General features: G+C 45.0%; 1 protein-coding gene across 12 annotated transcripts in view; it reads right to left on the bottom strand.

The window, feature by feature from the left end:
• Nucleotides 1–21,300, bottom strand: part of FAM110B (family with sequence similarity 110 member B) — a 129,907-nt gene that overhangs the window by 29,789 nt on the left and 78,818 nt on the right. Inside the window, exon 6 of one of the 12 annotated variants that reach the window (XR_012327155.1) lies at nt 10,905–11,205. The exons of 9 other annotated variants lie outside the window; for them this stretch is intronic. The gene's annotated coding sequence lies outside the window, so the exon portion shown is untranslated. 2 more of the 12 variants (XR_002174398.3, XR_002174397.3) reach the window with 2 other exon arrangements.

Here is a 21,300-nt window from a genome sequence, read left to right as displayed (position 1 = left end):
AATGTTCACTCTTTCATAATCTCTGGGTTAACTGTCATGACACATCCAAATCTCAGTGTCTGTGAGGAAGAGGACTCCCAAGACCTGTGAAATGGGCTGATTTATTATTCTACGGCCAGGTCACAGAACGACCAGAAGTGTGAAGGCACACACATCTGGTCTGAATTTTAGGGCGCACATGTTTGTATGTTAAAGGGCTAAGTCAGTTTCTCCTACATTCCGGCAAGGTTCTACATGTCAGACAGAAGGGCCTCCCTGGAAAGGGGACATCTCGGCAAAGCTGCGAAGGAGGTGAGGGAGGGATCACAGAGACGCGGGGGGAAGACGAGTGCGGAGGCCCCCGCGTGGCTGGCAAGAGAGGAAGGAGGCGGGCGCCAGGGGCTGCTGCAGGACCACGACTCTCCCCGCGCACAGCCGGCGCCACTGGAGTGAGGGCTTGGACTCAGGAGTCGGAGGGGGCCCTCCTCCGATGCTCTGCTGAGAAGAGGCTGCAGGGGCCAGGATGGAAGCGGGGACCAGCAAACCAGCTCTCACAGTGATCCCAGGGGTTTGGAGCTTGGTGACAGTAGTGGGGTGGGGAGAACTGGTCAATTTCTGGATATATATTAAAGGTGGAGCTGACAGGATTATTGTACAGTTAAGTCCCCTACATACGAACGAGTTCCGTCCTGAGAGCGCTTTGTTTAAGTCCAACAAAGTTAGCCTAGGTACCCAGCTAACACCATTGGCTATATAGTACTCTACTGTAATAGGTTTATAATACTTTTCACACAGATCATACATAAAAAACAAACACAAAAAATAAAGAAAACATTTTTAATCTTACAGTACAGTACCTTGACAAGTACAGCACAGGACCAGCTACATCACCGCTGCTTTTACGCTTGCTTCCGGACATCCTGGGCTTGAAATAAAGATTCTGTACTACTGTGCTCTACACGGTACCACACAATAAAGTACACAAAAGCACGAGCCCTTAAAGAGGATGCACGCACGTGGCAGTGAACGCCAGACACGTGAACTAACTTACGTGATTGGACCTGAGAACGCATATTTGCATCTTTGAAAGTTTGCAACTTGAAGGTTCGTAGGTAGGGGACTTGCTGTATCTTCCTTTGTTCACTGTCTGTTTCCTATACTAGTATTCAGTTCCACTGGAGCAGCCTTTGTCTGTTCTCTGCGTCTCCAGAGCCCAGAGCAGTGCCTGGGACACACACGTCTACAGATACCTGGTGAACCTGCCCAAGTTCCAAGCGCAACCAAATGGCCAAACTAGGTTCCAGCCCAGGCCCGTCTCACTTCCAAATTCCAGCTCATAATCACTGTGTTGTTTTGCTTCTGCTAACGTTACATGCAGAACGTTACGAGGACATGCAGGGGAATCCCCTTCTGTAGTCCTAAAGAAAATGGAAAACGAGCCAGGAAAGTCACTTTAAGAAACTGGCTGGGATAGGGTGTGGGGATGGGCACGAGTAGGTGAGCAATGGAATAGTTCAGAAAGTAGTGTTCGTCAAGGTGAGTCACAGGTTCTGAGGAAGGTGAAGTTCCCCAGAATTCACAGCGATGCAGCTACAAATTAAAACAGCAACACCACCACTCGGCCTCTCTGGGGTCTGATGCCACTTAAGACTGTCTCTCGTGCTGCCTGAAACCCGAGGACAGCACAGCACAGAGTCTGGACAGGCACCTGCTGGGCTTAGATACGGCCTCTACCTGACCAGCTAAATGTCCTTCGGCAAGATACTTCGATTCCCTGTGTCTCAGTTGCCTCACCTGTAAAAAGAGATATGGCCCGTCTCCTAGGAACATGAAATCGGGATGAAATAAATTAACACGTGCAGAACGTTTAGAACAGTGCCTGACTCACACGGATGATTAACCCTTACTGAACGCTGGTTACTTCACCTGTGGCTTTGTCTCTCACCCCAGTGCCAGCAAATGCATCTAACACCCCGACCCATCCAGGTAACTACGAAACCCTCTTTGTTGTGTGAGTCCGGGAGGAGAAGGCTTGCATCCCACTCCTGAGGTTCAAGAGAGATCGGCGTGAAGTCTTATTTTCAAGGACGGAAACCACGAGGCCAGTGTGAGGTTGGCTGTGATGAGGGAGGCCCCGGGGCTCAACTACGGCTTTCAAAGAAAGTCCTGAGAATTCCTGGAAATGTGTAATTTATTCTTGTCTCGTTACCAGAATAATTAATTATTAAATCTTAAATCTATTTTACTTTGGGGACAGCAACTATGGCTTCTGGGAGAATCCTCCTGGGCTAATACTATCCATTGTCATGGAAAGGCGACCAGTCATAGAGAGAATCTGTCAGGACTTTTGAGTCCATCTCACATCACGGCAATAATCTGGGAAAACGGTGTCTCCCTGTACAAATATTAGCCTTGGAGTTAGTAGTGAGTCCTTCCCTTCTTAAGGGACAGGACTTGCTCATTAAAGACCCAGAGGGCAGGCTAGAGCAAACTTATTAAGTTCGTGGATGGCTTTGAAGGCAGGGCAGGATGTGAGTTACTTTAAAACATAGAATACCAAAACAAAGAGGCCAGGAGTGAGTGTGAGCCTTTTGAAAAATGCTGGAGGGCTTCCCTAGTGGCGCAGTGGTTGAGAGTCCGCCTGCCGATGCAGGGGACGCGGGTTCGTGCCCCGGTCTGGGAAGATCCCACATGCCGCGGAGCGGCTGGGCCCGTGAGCCATGGCCGCTGAGCCTGCGCTCCGCAACGGGAGAGGCCACAACAGTGAGAGGTCCGCGTACCGCAAAAAAAAAAAAAAAAAAAAAAAAAAATGCTGGAGAAGTCACTTATACCCTCCTCTGACGTCTACCTTCTTCCTTTGCTTGCTGAGTTTTAGCCAAGACCTGAGTCCAGAGCAACTGTGGATATAGATACCTATGAAACACCGTCAAAGATCTGTACCCAGAGGACCCTGCTTTACCAGCGAATCACTCTCAGTGAGAGATTTGTTTTCTTCTTTTGCAGGAAACTTTAAAAGATCCCTTAAAGCCATAAAGCCAGATGATATTTCCTCTGGGGATGTTCCTGGGAACACATGGCTAGAAATTGTTACCAGGCTTGATGGGAACCAGCACTCATCTAGAACCAGGCTGGGTCAGGCAGTCCCAGCAGTGAGGCGTAGCTGCAGGATGCATGGGGGTCCTTATGAGCGATACAAACAAATGTTCAAGGACAGACTGGGGCACTCAGACTTTGGAAGTCTAGCTTACACAGGGTGACCTTACACAAGGTCATCATTTTTCAAGCAAAAGTGAATTCGAACTTACTTGTAAAAATGACTAAGTAAGCTACTGATGGGAAGATACTAATTTTAAACTTTAATATTGTTATAATTGTAAATTGTACTAAAACCAACCCAAAACAGAGTTATATTTTTTTTACCCATGGCCTTTGGCTGTAAGTGTAACTAGTCCGAGCTATGGCTATCCGGATATCCACGGGTGAATTTGTTTCTTAGTTAGATGAGACACAGAAAGTGCAGAGCACAAGGCCAGGGACAAACCTGGCCTCAGTGAATGGCTGAGAGGATGCAGTGTTAGGCCCTCCAGTAGCTCCTGGAGTCAGGGAATGAGGGGCCTATGCGGGGACACAGAAAAGACAAGCCCTTCTACTGACTCACCACATGTTTATTTCAGGGTCTAAACAGTTTGCTTAAAGAAGCATTTGTGCTGGGACCTTTTAGAAGTAGTTTATACACTTCTACACCTGTTTATTGCTAATGCACGGCTATCACATGACTACAGTACATGTAAACACTGTCTGTAGGTGTCCGCTTTTCCAGACTTCCGGTACTTCTCACGGAACCAGGCCATTAGTTATGACCTGTCTTGTCATTACTCTTGTGTCCAGAAGTCTCCCAACCCCTTCACAATTCCTTCCTCTAATCTATTTAAGTTCAAAGTTTAAAAATCCACATTAAATATAAGTCAATTAGGCACTGGAGGGACAGTTTAGGAGGGAAGAGTGTATTTTCACGGCATTATACTGAGAGGGCCATTTTCTGAGCACAGAATTATTTTTTAAATTTACAGGTAGATGGCGGTTGGGTCTGGCACAAAATCAATGTGTGCATTTAGAATGTTGCTTTCTGTTTGCAAAAGAGATGCAGAGAATTGCAAATAAACATAAAATTATTTTTATAAAGATTAATAAATTCACATAATTCAAAAGTCCAACCTTTTTCCTAACATAAAATTTACAAATTGCTATAATCAAGTAACATTATCCAATCAAATCCATTTTAGAGAATCAGAAATAAAGCTATCTTCAGAAAAGTAAAGTTCCAAAATAACATTTAGAAGAGATTTTCTATTTGGCCTATTATAATTTGGAATCTATTTTCCCATAGCATCTTTCAGAGCTATTTAAAGAGGAACCTTTTATTTGGGGAACAGTAACCACCAGTGTTTCCCCTTCTGTGTCATTCCTTAAAGTGTTTGGCACAATTTACAGCACCGTTCAAGTGACACATGCAAATGCTTAATATATAACTGACTTTCTGTGGAAATTTTCACAAAAACTGAAAAAAAAATGCACTTGTTTTAATCTGATTTTCTTCCCTCTGTTGGTCTGCATTTGAAATAAAAGAAGGATGTTTAATACTTGGCCAATAACACAGTCCACATCAAGTTTTGATATAATTTTTCCAGAATAAAGAGAATGCTTGGTCCAGGGGCACTGATTTATGCTAAATAAAGAAATTATGAGAAAAATAATGCTGCCAGGTAAAATATACTTGCAATACTGTTATCTTTACTTAAAACTGAATTACATTTTCATTATACATAAACCAGTGTAACATTTCCAACTGTGATCATTTATTTATTATTTATTTCTTCACTGATTCTCCATAGGAGAAATTTACATTTTAATTGTCTTAACCAGTTCCTTTCCTTTTTGTCCTCTACAAATTAAAGTGCATAATAATGTCATAAGTACATTTCATAAATAAATAAAGATAAATTTCTTTTTTCTAATCATAGCATTTAGTAGTACTTTCTGGTTTGGGGCAAATTAGACTGCTAAGTACATTTCCTCCTCCAAACAAGTAGGTATGATAATATAAATCACCTGCGTGGAAGAGTTTCTTGAATAAATACCTCTAAACAGCCCAAATGTAAACAACGGATATTAAGAAGATAGCAAGTTCAATTCCTTCTGCATCAGTGTCTGGGCACCTTGCCACCGTCCAGGATCGCTGACCTCATCTTCCTGTCTGTCCTTCAACCATGGCAGTGGAGGAGTAAAAAAGCCACTCGAGACACCGACAAGCCGTCCTCCCCAAACTGCCCTCATGCACCACCTGGCCAGTAACCAGAAAAGGGGTCCTACCCAGGCTTCGTACTGTGGAAAACGAAATCAGCATTTTTTAGCGCCCTTAACAGAAACAGCTACCGTGACTGTGTTTGAGAGCGATGAGTAAATTCAGCCCTGGGGTCTGTAACATTTCTGTTTACAAGACTCTCACCAGGGCCAAACCTGAATAGCAGAAAATGATTCCTGCACATATTAGGTTACTTTTGTTAACGTGGATTTTAGTCTTTCTTGCTGATTCTGTGCCGACCATGTGGCTCCTTGGGAACCGACGCAAACTTCCATTCAATCCCTCATCTGGTCCTTTGATAAGCTTTATTTCTAGAACGAGGGCTTTGGGCCAATCACGGGGCTGGAGGTTTAGGGTGGAGGCGGAAGTGACAGTAAACAGATAAGACAGAGGACTTTACAGTCTAGGGGGGAAGATAAAATGAAGCAGGCAGACTACAGTCCTGCCACGTGCAGTGTGCTATCAAAGAGGACGGCGCTGCGATCCAAAGGCCACGCTACTGGCAGCACCCGGAGCGGAGGAGTTGCTTCCACCTCTAGGAGCATCTGTCAGAGCTGAACAGGGTCACTGGGTAGTTGAGATGCTGCATATCGGGTGCCTTGGGGCATAATGGGCACCCAATAAACAGGAGGTATCAGGGTGGGAAGAATAAATTACTTCCGGCTGGACCCCGGTGAGGAAGTAATGAAGTTCCTGGGAAGGGTGAGGAAGAATTCCTCAGCATTTTCACTGGGGTTCACAAGGTGGCAAAGCGGGAAAAGGGGCAGGTGCCCCTGGCAGAAGTCATGACCCACCAAAAGCCAAACCAGGGAGGGTGGGAGGCGCTGCTTTTGGGTGGGGGGGTGAGGCGGAGCCAGGGCTGGAGCTGGAGGCCTCCTGGGTACCCGGGCTCCCGGGATCTGTGGGGCTTCTGGGGCAGCAATGTCCCCAGGAGGGGACACTGCAGTCCAGGAGGCCAACAAGGACCAGCAGCCGATTCCAAGTCGCCCGTTTTCCTGAGTGCACTGGAAAGCCTCACACAGGACTCAAGCCAGAGGAGAGGCTTCCTGGAATTTTTCAGGTCAAGTCTGAAGTTAAGGCCTGCCTGGAGGTGGCATCAGGGCTGCCTTCTGGGGTCCTGCACCCACTCTGAAGGTCTCCCCACGTCAGTGCTGGTTCAGGTTTGAATAGCCCCCATTTCCCTATTCCTGAAATTGCCCTTCGACTTCCCTGGTAGCGCAGTGGTTAAGGATCTGCCTGCCAATGCATGGGACACGGGTTCAAGCCCTGGTCTGGGAAGATCCCACATGCCGCGGAACAACTCAGCCCGTGCGCCACAACTACTGAGCCTGCGCTCTAGAGGCTGCGAGCCACAACTACTGAGCCCACGTGCCACAACTACTAGGCCCACGTGCCACAACTACTGAGCCCATGTGCCACAACTACTGAGCCCATGTGCCACAACTACGGAGCCCACGTGCCTAGAGCCTGTGCTCCGCAACAAGAGAAGCCACTGCAATGAGAAGCCCACGCACCGCAACGAAGAGCAGCCCCCACTCGCCGCAACTAAAGAAAACCCGCGCGCGGCAATGAAGACACAACACAGCCAAAAATAAATAAATTTATTTTAAAGGAAAAAGAAATTGCCCTTGTTTATGGAAAAAAATAAAATAAACGTCCACAGTCTGAGAATTAGTGAAGGATCTTCAAAATCTTCAAAATCACCGTTTCTGAAGCCTTTTCTTTACTGACACTGGCAGCTTCATGCTGCTCCTCCCGGGAATCTTCACCTCAGGTTCAGGTAAAAGTGTTTTGGAGTAAAAATTTTTGTTTTTTTCTCTATAGAGCTGATGAATATGATAAAATAAATCACACAAAACACTATATGAACGTTCGGGTGTGTGAGAAGGGCTGACCCCTAAAAGAATGAAATCAGTGAGTTCCTTCGCCCCACACGGCCACTGAGGAGGTTACTTTAGCAACAAGTTGGAAGAGGCAGCACAGAAGTCAGTTTTCCCACCCTCAGATTTACTCTGAGCTGTGTTTAAATCAGCTTTGCTCCCTGAACACAATTAAACCAATCTTTTTTTTTTTTAAACCTTTATTGAACTATCATTGCGTTACACTGTTGTGTTAGTTTCTGCTGTATAACAAAGTGAATCAGCTATACGTACGTATACATATGTCCCCATATCCCCTCCCTCTTGCGACTCCCTCCCTCCCACCCTCCCTATCCCACCCCTCTAGGTGGTCACAGAGCACTGAGCTGATCTCCCTGTGCTATGCGGCTGCTTCCCACTAGCTATTTTACATTTGGTAGTGTATATATGTCCATGTCACTCTCTCATTTCATCCCAGCTTCCTCCTCCCCGTGTCCTCAAGTTCAGTCTCTACGTCTGCGTCTTTATTCCTGTCCTGCCCCTAGGTTCTTCAGAAGCTTTTTTTTTTTTTTTTTAGATTCCATGTATATGTGTTAGCATACGGTATTTGTTTTTCTCTTTCTGACTTAACTTCACTCTGTATGACAGTCTCTAGGTCCATCCACCTCACTACAAATAACTCTATTTCATTTCTTTTTATGGCTGAGTAATATTCCATTGTATATATGTGCCACATCTCCTTTATCCATTCGTCTGCTGATGGACACTTAGGCCTCTTCCATGCCCTGGCTATTGTAAATAGTGCTGCAATCTTTAAATGTGCAAACCTTCACCACCCAAGGCTTTTCATGACCATCTGTGACCCAGCACGCTGTCAGCATGTAGCCCCACAGGGACCAGCACAACGTCTTGGGCATGCTGGTGGCACTGGGGACCTTCTCCAAAACTGTAATCAAGGCCCCTTTCTCTTGTACAGACCATAGCACAGGATCTGACTCATTCAGACAACCCAGAGGCTCTTATTATTATTCATTATACTAACGTCTCCCCAAAGTAAACGACTGGAGGCTTTAAATTATAGGTGTTCTTTGCAAGGTTGAATGATCCAAGACGGTTTTAATTATTTTAGGCGTTTTTAAAGTCAGGAGATTCTGCCTGCACACCACAAAACACACAGTGAAGCCCCACAGACAGCTTGTTGATTTAACGAGCAAAGAAGACGGCATCTCTCACCCCCAAAGAGACGGCAGATATGAACGGTAAACCTAGCGATCATTCTGGAACTGTTAGTAGGACTCGCTCTGTGTAATCCAGCGACTTGGCAGTCTGCCTATGGAGCATACCAGCGGGGCCTTCTTTTACAATGAAAACAAACAAACAAAAACTTTTATAGTACAAAAATATTTCACTAAAAGCACCACGAAAATACACGTCTCTCAATATTAACTTCTGGACTCTGATAATTAAAAGTAACAAATAATAGAAAGTCAGAGAAGTTCTACAATGACTAAGGCATCTATGATGATATGAATTGCCTTTAAAAGGCTAGGAAAATACTTGCAAATACTTGCAAAAATAGTTGCCAATATTAAACTGGATGTGTGAAACAATTTTTCAGTGACAGACATTCCAAATAGCAACAGGACTTGTTTGACTATTTTCACTACAGATGGTCCCTCGCTTTAAAAGGTTAGGACTGTCGAAAGAACCAAATACACTGAAACCGGGCCATGTGTGCTCAACGATCAATAGCAAAAAATGATGGTTCTGTGTGCTTTACCAATTTTTTGTCAAAACGTTAAGACTCTTTTTACTGTTGGTTATAAATGCATAGGGAAAGGAACACTATAACTTAATACATTTGATTTAGCAACATAAACACACCGGGGATTTGTTGTTTCTTCGTAAGAGCTTGCTAAGAGCAGTTTGAATGCTCTGTGTTTGCCTTCCTCATTTCATCCCACAGCATATGAACGGGGCGAGCATCTTCTCTATGCTCTCAAGAACTGTCACTCTCCTAAGTTTGGATCAGCTTCCAACATTTAGTACTTCGTGCTTTCAAAGTCGGAACATGTCTGAGAATTCCTTTAAAGTGAAGTTTTGAATGGTGTCATTTGCTCTGGGATGTCTTTGTTCTTGTCACAATCACTTTCCTCGCTTCTCTTCGCTCAGCTTCAGTCTGCATCTCTAGAGCCTCTGGGATGACAGCGGTGTTGACCTCTCCAAAGTCAGCACGGCCTCTACCGACGTCTGATGGGAATCTCACTTCCAGCATCATCACTTTCACTGCTCTGCTGTATTTCCATCTTGGTTGATGGAAGTTCCCTTTTTAAGTATCCAGGTTTATAAAATGTCACAAGTTATCACCTTGGGACAAGGAGGAAACACAACTCCATGCTTCCCTGTCTCTGGGTGAACTGACTAGTAACTGTGCAGTGACCCATCACTGTCAGATTCTGAATAAAGTGATGTGACTGGTCATTGGTCAAGATGCACAACTGCTGTTTACTTCGTGATTTATGGGCTGAAGAGCTAGCTATGAGGTTTGTACTTCATGCAACTAAAGCTAATATACTGCAGTAACTGAAATTTGGACAGTGGCTTTAAGCAACTGGTTTTATTCAGCTAAAACGTGTAACAGAAATTGACGCAGACTGGAACCCCATAAAGCAAAGAGAAATGATGGGGCAGAATTCAAATGCACCAGTTTTCTTCCAACTCCACGGGCTACAACAGAGTATTTCCTATTTGTTTAAGCTGGGACAGCAGTCACGTTCCTAAGGTTTGCATGAACATTCAGAGTTGAAAAAGACATCTGAATCTAGGAAAAATGAAACGTTCTGAAAAATAACAACCCATCAGGTCGTACAGTTATGATGAAACCCAGGTGTATCCAGCTCCAGAACTTGTTCTCCAACCTTAGGTAACATGCAGCCCAAAGCGATTTTACGGAAATGGCCAAAGTCTTTGAAACAAGCCCCTCCTCGCCCCCATACCAGAGCACCTGGTTCTACTGCTGGTGACAGCTCTCGGCTGCAACGTGTTTGGTTACCCATTCGAGGAAGCTCTCATCTCACAGGAAAGGCAAAGAAAAGACAGACTTCTTTTTCTGTGCAGAACTGCTAGTACCCACTGCCTAATACGTGCCAATGATATGACAATAATGTTTTCTCCCAGAATGACTGACTTTTCTAAAGCACAAGTCTGATCATGTTACTCTCTTCTTGAACCTCTTTAATAGTTTTGAAGTTTCTAGCCTGAGCGAGCAACGTCCATCCTGGTTCATGGAATGCCCAACGTATGAGAAGCAGTGCGTGTGGGAAGGCAGTGGACTTTGTGGAGGTAGGGAGGGCGAGGTGGGGGCTTGCGGAAGTTGAGATGCCCCACTGAAAACACACGTGGAATGAGAACAGAGAAAAGCAGAGCCCGTACTGGGGGTTGTGACAAAGGCACAGCAGCAGGAAGAGAAAACAGAAGCTGAGGGCGGAGGCAGAGGAGGGAGCCGCAAGGCACCTGTATTGCCAGGACCTTGGTGGAAATCAACTCATTTAGACAACGAATGTGACTAGCTTTATAGTCATCTTTGCCCAAACAAATACCTCTCCATAACTGAAATCATGTACTCTAGGTTTAAAGTAGTTGGCTACATTAAAAAAAAATATTAATTAGTTAATTTAGGTATAATCTGAAGCAAAAGTCAGACATGAGGAATATATAATTTTATTGAAGATCAAATTATGTAAACAATGGTAAACTCTAGCATTACAATCAAATTACACAAGAAGAAATTAGTACACTGTAGATAGATCATTTCCTATTTTTTTTGCTCTAAAACAGAAGTGAATTGATTTGTGGGAATATCCTTTTGCTGCTCTGGGTCATCTTTTCCAAGTTCTGTCGATCAGAGGTCCTCCTTCTGTCACTGAGGCAGGGTGCCTCACTCGAATTCCACTGAAGCGGTGGCAAAGTTATCTGCAATCTGCTTCTGTTAACATCCTCACTCTGCTTTAATGTAAACATGTTATTGAAACGTGTTGGTGAATAAGTCAGCATTGTTGAAAGAAAGGAAAAGTAAGATGGGCTGGTCTAGAAAATAACTACAAGCAGCGTTAATACAGAAGATTTCCTTTCCTTTCAAGTTTTAGATACAGGGCCTGAGCACCATTTAAACAGAATGAATACAAGTAAGCAAACGCTATAGCTCCAGCTTTCGGCTTTAGTGTCTCCCTTGGGGAATACACAAAGCACGTGGCCTGGGACTCAAGCTAAGACAGTTACTACTGCCTCCTGGCTGGTGGGCACAGACCTGCAGAATCAAGGAAATAGGTACCAAGAGGTACAAATGATGGTGAGCGGCCAGAGGCCATTCGCCATTTAGAACCTGGCCGTCTTGCTGGCTGGCGATGTAAATACACCACGATTAAATCACAGTGCAGTAATGCACCATCGAGAAATTAACTCTTGAAACACGAAAAATATTCGATTTTAGAGGAAGTCAGTTTACCGAGATTGGAAATCAATACAGCTCTTAATTAATGATATCCTGTGGTTAATTCTAACTAAATACTCATTATAGTCAAGGCTATTTTGGGATTAAAATGAAGTTATCATTTGATGAAAAGGTTAGAAAGATGTTTAGAGATTTCATTGCCATTGGGGAGTAACAATTGCTGGCGCAAGTTTAGACACAAATTAATTTACTTTTTAAATGAGGTTAAGCTGGTATGATTAAGAATAAATGGACCCTCCAAGGTCAAGAGCAAGCAGAGCGCTCAGGAGAGCTGGTCAAGGCTCAGGACTCCGCTTCCTAAAGGCATCCACACCACCTGTGTTTGGTTTGTATTGTGATCCAGGCACAAGATCTGATTGTTGTAAAATTGCTGAACAGACTTAGGATATGAAACAAGTTTTATTGTAACGATAGGTGTTATGGGTGGAATTGTGTCCCTCTAAAATTCCTATACTGAAGTCCTCAACCCCAGGACCTCAGCATGTGACCTTACTCGGAAACAGCGTTGTGCAGATGTAATTGGTTAAGTTAAGATGATACAGAGGTGGGAGGGCTCCTAATCCAATATGACTGGTGTCCTTATATAAAGGGGGAATTTGGGCACAGACACACACACACAGGGAGACGCCACGTGAAGATGAAGGTAGAGATCAGGGTGATGCTTCCGCAAGCCAAGGAACCCCAAGAACTGCAGCAGAGACCACAGAAGCCAGGCGAGAGGCACGGAACAAGGAATGAGCCCTGGCACCCGGACCTAGACTTCTAGCGTCCTAAACTGTGAGGCGACACATTTCTGCTGTTTGAGCCACTCAGCTTGTGGTACCACATTAAGGCAGCCCTAGCAAACGAATACAGTATGTGAAACGTACTCAACTGAGAACAGAATCAACACATAACACCTGCAGGTTGCCCTCTGTGAAGGAGTCTACCCCCCTTCAAAGGGAATAATAATCTTATGGGACTAAACGACAAGCCCCGCAAATTGAACTAATGACTATTTTCAGAGTTACGGAGGAAGAGCCAGGTTAAGTGTAATAAGTGCTATTTCACTATTTGCAGTCTGTGAACGTGTATGTGACGGGTATGACACAGCACCAGGAGAAGAGAGCTCATACTCCCTGAATTCCAAAAGATTCTCCTAGAATCTAAGCTACAAGAGGGAAAAAAGGGACAAAGAACAGAGATCGGGGCAGGGAGAAGTTTAGCCAGACAGCATTGCCGGAGCACTTCTGGATGCAGAAAGCCTGGATAAATTCACAAAACGCAACTAGGACACTGAACAAAAGGGCGGTATTCTGAATGCTTAGAAATTAGGGAACAGGAAAGAGAATGGAGGGGCGGACGGAAATCAACAAAAAGTGTTTAAATGAAAATAAGCATGTAAAACATACAGCCTTCATTAGGCCCACCTCCATGTAACACCATATACTACATGATAGGAAAAAAAACACACATTAAGAAATGTTATAAAAAATACATACTTTTCTCAGAGTTTCAAAAATATATTTAAACACTGAAAATTACTCGTGTTTAATTTATAAACTTATTAAGTATTCATTTTAAAAACTACATTTTAGGGCTTCCCTGGTGGCACAGTTGTTGAGAGTCCGCCTGCCGATGCAGGGGACGCGAGTTCGTGCCCCGGTCCGGGAGGATCCCACGTGCCGCGGAGCGGCTGGGCCTGTGAGGCATGGCCGCTGGGCCTGCGCGTCCAGAGCCTTTGCTCCACAATGGGAGAGGCCACAGCAGTGAGAGGCCCGCGTACCGCAGAAAAACAAAAACAACTACATTTAAATATTTAAGTGTATCACAGTTACCTACTATATAACCTTGAATATTTCCATACATTCCTTTAGATGTTACTCTCAGTTTAAACTAAGAAATTAGCAGGAATATAGACACTGCACACAAAATCTACTGTCCAGGAGGAACAGTGAACAATTATTCATTTTGTCTGGGTAGGGACGGTGGGCACGTCTCCGTAAGGAAGTTGAGATTTAAAAGACAGAAAGAGTACAGAAACAGCAAAGTATGATTAAATAAAATTATGTTCCCCAGATCAATCTAAAGCCAGGCCCAAAGTGATGGAAAAGGAAGGCTCAATTAGCAGCAAGAGAACATGCCGTGTCCTAGCAGGCGTTACTCTGCTTATGTGAAGTATGATTATTAATAACATCAAATGTAATACTTCTCAGATGAGAAGAGTCTATTAGTAATTTGAAATGAATGCTTTCCTTTCAATCATTATAACTATTCAAAAGCCAGATATTAATCTTAGATACTTTTTTTTTTTTTAAAATACTAGCAGAGAGTTAATGTTCCTGGAACTACCCGGAAGGGCTTAGAGACTATTAAGTGTGTTTCCATGGTAACAGACTGCTTCACCAGGGAGAGATCATTTCACGCATTCCCTAAAACACAACGACCACAAGGGGGGAAGAGAGATCTGCATTTTCGCTTTTCAGGGTCATCATCCATGGTGATTTTTGGTAGAATTTCTATTTTTATGAGCGTGCACACGGCATTCATGGTCAGAAGTTGCCTAGGCTTCAATTTTTCCTCTTCTCCAGTGTGTGGACGACCTGGGATGTGTGCTCTGATGGGGGCCTCGGGGGTGACAAAGTCACCCACAGATTTCCCTCTGCTTCCTGCTGTGAGTTACAGCGCCCCGCTTAATCCAGTCCTGACGCTGTGTCCCCAGAGACGAGATGGGCTGAGCTGAAACGTGGGACCTTCACAACAGCTTTCAAGTAGATGGAGCACACGGTGGCCGCTGTCTGGCAGGGGCTCACGAACGCCAGCTGGACAAATGAGTCGTGACCGATGGCCAGGGGGTTACGAGAAGGAGCGAGCAGAAAGCATGGACGAGGGCAGGCTTACACCCCAACTGCAAACAGGTGCAGCGATGCTCGTGACCGGACGCTGACGGTCACCAATCCCTGAACTAGGGCGTCTCCACCAGGGATGCTGCTGGAAGGAAATGCTCCCATTCTGCTTTGCTTCACCGGCAATTCTGGCTGGAGAGGTGAGTGTGAAAATGCCCTTCTCTTTTGTCTTACAGGCATTGTTCTGACCCTCTACAGACACCTGTGGTCCACCAAAGGGCAGCATTTATTAGGGGGACAAGGGCCCGGCCAGACCTGCAGTCATGGACCTAAGTGGAGAGCAGTCCCACGGGGACGGGACTTGTGTGCCTCAGTTTCCTCCAGGTACAAGGATCTGGACCATGTTGAGGATCAAGTGAGAAAGTTCAGGTAAATGCTTAAAAGGGGGCGGAGTGCACAGCATGCATCCAATAAATGTCAGCTGCTGTAACTATTACTGTTCAAGTTATTAGTACTGTTAATATTAAAAATCAGGCAGTGTCCTCTGCGAGGCCATGTGGAGAAAAACTCAAGTCAATCTTTATAAATGATGAGAGGAAAACACTGACATTCTTTCAGAGTGTGCACAGACCTTAGCCTTTATTTTTAACAAAACTAGTTAACTGGAACTGAATCTTGCTAACGGGTGACACATTTGGGGAGAAGGACAGAATCATACTTCAGGGGCAACAAAGAAAATTTTCTAAAAGATGCCATAATGACAGGAATACGTTTTTAAAGTAAAAATTAGTTTCAATGGTATTTTACTTCTATGAAATGCTTTTTTTTCCCTAAACGATGATCTCCCGATCTGAAAGTAAAGAAGGGCCATACGAACTTTGAAAATTAATGACTTTAACTTAGAAGTAAACTTTATCATCAATGCCCCCATATTACATCTACTTCTCAAAGTCTCTGTCATATCATTACAATGCTAGGATGTTTATGGTGTTGCTGCAAGTGAGTGTCTTTTCAAATTGTCATGATTATTTTGGTCCTTATTTGCGTCGTAATCCATTTATCACACCAAATTGAATAACTGCAAAGTGAAACCACGGGTGTTGATAACAACAACAACAAAATGACCAGGGGAAGAAATGTACTTTGAGTAGTAGAAGGTCACGGCTTTGAGTTCAGATTCTATTACGTCTTTTTTGTGGAAAGCAAAAACCATAAAACTGAGACACTCACAAGTAAATCAAATCGCAGAACTAAATTACTGAGAGTCTAAGGCACTGTTTTGAGCACCCCAGCTGAGGGAAGTAGCAGTCAGATATAAGCATTAAACAACTAAATAGATTCCCCAACGCCAAGGATAAGGTTGAGAGAGATCGCTCATGTTCTCAGAACTGAAGGAATTACAGCTTAGCCACCGATGGCCTTCAAGTGACGAAATACTTTATGATCCTTGCCCAGTGAAGTCCACGGCTTCACGGGGCCGATGAAGAGAGGCGGCCTATGATGGGCAGCATCGAGACCACGGAGTTGCTGTGAAATAAAACCACTCGTCTGTGAAGGTTTTATTTCAGCTTGTCCCTGCCCTTTGTCGGACCATTTAATTGTCATCCTAAAACCTCAAAGCTTTATTGCAGAGTTTTCACCGCTGCTAAAGGAATATTCATGGCGCCAGGCTCTGCTCCTGTCAAAGACAGTATTTATGCCCATGAGAAGATAAAACTGTTGTAACCAGGGAAAATGTCGCAGATTTACAAGGGATCAAATTTACATGGTAGCAAGTGGATGTGCCTGGGTTTCACCTTGTGAGCCCTCTGACAGAAAAGCAAGCGTGAAGGCCGAAAAGTCTGTCCTTGATGGCTTTTGGACGAAATGTCACTTCCCCTCTGGCACCACCCCGTCCTCTCACGCCGAGGATGAGGGCCTAACTCTGCATTGGCGTTCAGTGTTTTCAAAGCGTCCACACAAATTCTAGGGCATGCAATCAACCGAGAATCCTAAATGTTTCTTAAGTTTGGGAAATGGGAGAAATAGAAATTGGTTTATGAAGCCAGTGTTCATATTCATAGTATCCCATAAAAAGCAGCATATACGATCCCCCCTCAAATCTCTTCCAAGAACGAAGAGAACACATTATGGAAAGAAAGAGGAATACTTCACTGAGTTCAGCACTTAACTGTGAAGGATGGAGCATTCTGTCTGTCCTTTTATTGTAGGAGTTCTAAACTAGACATATGACTTGAAAACATCATTTGGGCCCTAAAGGAACTGGGAATTCAGCAAGTCAGTAAAATAATGAAGACAGCTGTGGAGTGACTGGGGAGGTGAGGAAATTCAGTGTTTCATACAGACTCACTGAATATATGTATGCATGTAGTAAAATGAGTTTTAATGGAAAAACTGAAAGTTGTGATTATTGTTTACAATTAATTATGACATTATCTGTAATCCTAGCGTACTATACCAGGTGTAAAGCAATTGCATATTTTATATTCTGTGCATTGCCTGAAACAGGCACCATAATACAATTTACTTTTTCATTTAATTTCATTTTGGCAAAACAGTTCCTGGGCTGCTCCTAGGAGCCAGGTGCTGTTCTGACCACGAGGGATACAAAAATGACTGCAATCTGTGCTGTCGTTGAGATCACAGACTGGAGAGAAGAGACTCCGTTTGAATGGAGAGGGTCTATTTCAGTGCAGAATGAAGGCACACGAGGGGCCGTGAAACCACCTGCAAGGGGCGGGCGAGGCTAAGTCACAGGCTCAAGGGAAACAATAAGCCGTCCCGGAAGGAAGGACGCCCGGAGCAGGCTGCCGAGGCCGTGCCAGGAGCAGGGACGGCACAAGCCCAAGGCCGAGGGCAGCGGGAGCCTGGCATTCATGGGGGCCGTGGGTCCCTTCCCCATCCTGCGGGAAACCCTGTGAGGGAGGAAGACAGAGCAGGAGAGGTGGACAGACGGTCTCAGGGAATCCTATATCCAAGTGAGGGGGCCTGAACTTGACCTTGAAAGGGAGCAACCTGATGCTTTAAGTCAGGCTGGTGCTCTTTGGAGTGTGCAGAGCAGATCCAAGGGGGCAGGGAGGGCAGCAAAACTCCAGGGAAGGAGGGACTTGGGTTTGAACGAGGTGTCCCATAATGAGCTGTGCAGGAGGGAGTTTTCCTTTGAGGGGCGTCTCTTGGCCTCATCCAACAGATATTTTTGAAAAGCTGCAAACAAATTCTGTAAGCCAAATAATATTTTCCCATTGACAATTGACTCATGTTTATAGTAATTTCATTGATTTAAAAGGAAACTGGCACTGGGCCCGAGCGTGGTGAGAACCTTGGGGTTCGGCTGTCTTTGGAGCATGTTCCAGCTGCAGAAGCATCACCTCACGTCGAGCTCACTGGGACATCAACGTGTAAAACAGGCAGACGCAGAGGGCCTGGGCTAGAGCAGAGCCTCCAATCTCAATGCCCCTCGGCCTTGAAGTCCCTAGTACTTGAGGGGACACAGCTGGAAAATTACCGATGAAGGTGAAGTCATTCGTTCTACAGATTGGCCCACGAGGTGCCGGCCCCAGCAGAGGTCTCCTTTCGGAGCCGGGATGTAGGTAGGAGGAGACAGAAGGGCTCGTATCCTGGCTCTTCCTGTGTGAACCACACAACTTTGAAAAATCACTGTCTCCCAGGCACCTGCTGCCTCATCGGCCAAGCTGAGATTACAGTTCCCCCACCCCTCAGGGCTGTTGAAGTGAACGCACTTTGTGAAACGTGTAAGTCTTGTCATCAAAAAGCTAATCGCTACTGCTGATAGGTAGCCTCAAATCAGAGGGCTGGGAGCGAAGCCCGTGACCTGAGTCCCCGGTGACCAGGAGAACCATCATGGCCCCCAGATGAGGACAGAGGTGACGGACAGCACTGGTCTCTCCGGGGCCACCATGTGATAAACCCGCTGGAAGGGGAACCTCTGGTTGGCACCTGCAGCAACTCCTGTGGTTCCAAGAAACCTTCAGTAAATCTAAACTGTCAAAAGAATACAGTTTCTAAATAGGAAAAAACCCCCCAAAAACCAAAACACCAAACACTTTCCTCCAAAGTCTGAGAAACACCGGGCACACCAAACCATCACAGTCGACGCACTTTGGCAAGGTGGGTAAGGACGGATCTGCAGCCAGACAGACAAGGGCTCGAATCTCACCACGTGATTACCTGCTTTGTTCAACAACTACCCACTGTGAGAACTACTGGAGGTGATGCACATAAAGGACTTGGCGCCACACCTGGCCCCTGAGAAGTGCCCAGTAAATGCCAAGCAAAGCCCCAGCTCCACAATCTCCTACTTGGGCCACATCACGTGCACCCTCACCCTCTGGAGCTATCCGTCCGTTACCACGCCAGTGTCTTCACTGGGAAATGCACAAGCCTCGAAGTGCACTGTAGAGCATCACCCTCTGGTATTGACCTGGGAGGAGACTGGGAACTAAAGGAGGCGGTTTGTGAAGTATGTCACACATCACAGCAATAATGCACAAGCTGAAAACAGAAGTAGCGCTCTACGACATATCCTCAGAAGCACACAGCCATCCTACTCATGCATGAGGCTAAGTGCCAATAAAGTGGCTACGTATTAGTTTAAAATTTAAGAACACTTCACATAGCACTTCAAAACCGGGTTTCAATAGTCTTAAAAATAAGAGATCGATTGGATGCGAATGTCTAATTATCAAAAAGTGCTTTGAAACACAGTCGTTGTATTTAAGATTAATGAGATACACTGCAAACACACGTAATGTCAAGTGTCACTAATAAAGTACAATGAGAAACCCTAAAATGCTGCAGATCTGGCATAAAATGTCTTCTTAATTTCCCGGTTCTTAATCGGAGCTTTGAAGTCACAGGTTAATATAGCTTTTCTTAATTGTACTGAGCATCTCTTATTTGAATGCTTAGTGACCAAAGGGTGTTAAGAGTAAGAGGTTCTCTCCAAGGCTCTGAATGAGGCACCTGACTCTGGCTGGCCCTCCTGGAGGCCACTCAGATGAGCTGAACGTCCAGCTGTGAAGTGAGCCCAGTACACAGCTGATGGACACCAATGCTGCGTGTGCAAACCAGTGGTGCTCAAGGAATGCAGCGAGGAGTAAACAGCTCCACAAAAGCAGAATGCAGCACGTTGCATAATGGAGACAGGTCCTGGGCTGCTGGCCCTCTTAACCCCCGCGTGGCCATGTCCTGTATGCACAGACGCTGCTGTCACACTTGTATGACAGCAGACGTGAAACCCACAACTGTCCTTTTCGCGTACAGGACATCCTTCAGTCCTGTTAAAGCCCACAGACTGTTCTCAGGCCTCTATCATGTTGGATTCTGTGCTGGATTCTAAAGACACAGAGTTAAAACAAAATTCCTACCCTCATATCACTTACAATCTACTAGAAACAGGCGCAGCAACTTCCCGTAACACAAACCAGACTAATTAGCGCCCTTTATGTCCTCAGAGAATGAAAAGAGGACGTGACTGCACGCATAGCCCGAAGGGACCACGAGTACACGGAATCTGTAAATTCTGAATAAACGCAGAGTTAGGGATAAGAAGAGTCTCCACACAGCAGAGGAAATCTGAACTGAGCCCCCCAACTGAGGGGGATTTTGATTGAGTTTCTACTTGTGCTTCTTGCTGTCAGTGGGTCTGTTCTACCTTCTGGAGGTGATGCTGTTACTTTCCTCTTGATTTTGTTAGTACATGTCTATTTAGATGTCACTCAATTATGGACATTTAAGAACTGACAACAGGGCTTCCCTGATGGCACAGTGGTTAAGAATCTGCCTGCCAATGCAGGGGACACAGGTTCAAGCCCTGGTCCCGGAAGATCCCACATGCCGCAGAGCAACTAAGCCTGCGTGCCACAACTACTGAGCCCACGTGCCACAACTACTGAAGCCGGTGTGCCTAGAGCCCATGCTCCAAAACAAGAGAAGCCACTGCAATGAGAAACCCGCGCACCGCAACGAAGAGCAGCCCCCACTCGCCATAACCAGAGCAACCCGGTGCACAGCAACGAAGACCCAACGCAGCCAAAAATAAAAATAAATAAAATAAATAAATTTAAAAAAAGAAAGAAAAAAAAAAAGAACTGACAACAGCTTTCCAGTCTGGGTTGTTGAATAAAATTGTTATTTTTGTGGAGGGCTTCCCAGGTTGACAAACAGCTTCATCCCTGTCCAGTAACTTAATCAGTCCTCAGAACTCTGCTAATGTGGCAAAACACTCCACAGTTTCCTCTCGGATTTCAACTCCAGCCCACCTTCTCCTTGTGCGCCCTGTGGACGCCCGGGGTGGCTTGCGTAGTGCTGCTTGTTTATTCATTCTCTCAGACAACTGAGAGCCCGAGCCGTCTTTGCACTAAGGGAAAAATTTTACATCAACTTACCATGTAACTTGAGAATCATATAAACGCTTAAAGCAAAAAAACAATTTCCAGACTACTTATAAATGTACCTAGTATGTACTGAATTGTGAAAAAATCTGAAGGAATGAAAGGTAAAAATTCTTGGATTTTGCTCAAAAGACTTTTTTTTTTTTTTTTGGCCACGCAGCATAGCTTGAGAGATCGTAGTTCCCCAAGACTTTTGTTTTAAAAGGAAAAAGTAACTTTTGAAATGGGCCTCAAAGGAACGCCCAGCCTCTGGGAGCCAGGAATTGATAAGGAATTCCAGGCAAGGAAAAGCTCGTCCACTCTGATGAGACAGGTACGTGAAAAACAGGAGGAGACAAATGGATATTTGTGT

Source organism: Tursiops truncatus, chromosome 17 (assembly GCF_011762595.2).
Source record: "Tursiops truncatus isolate mTurTru1 chromosome 17, mTurTru1.mat.Y, whole genome shotgun sequence".
In the NCBI taxonomy this organism is placed as follows: domain Eukaryota; kingdom Metazoa; phylum Chordata; class Mammalia; order Artiodactyla; family Delphinidae; genus Tursiops; species Tursiops truncatus.
This window is presented reverse-complemented; position numbering and strand designations above follow the sequence as displayed.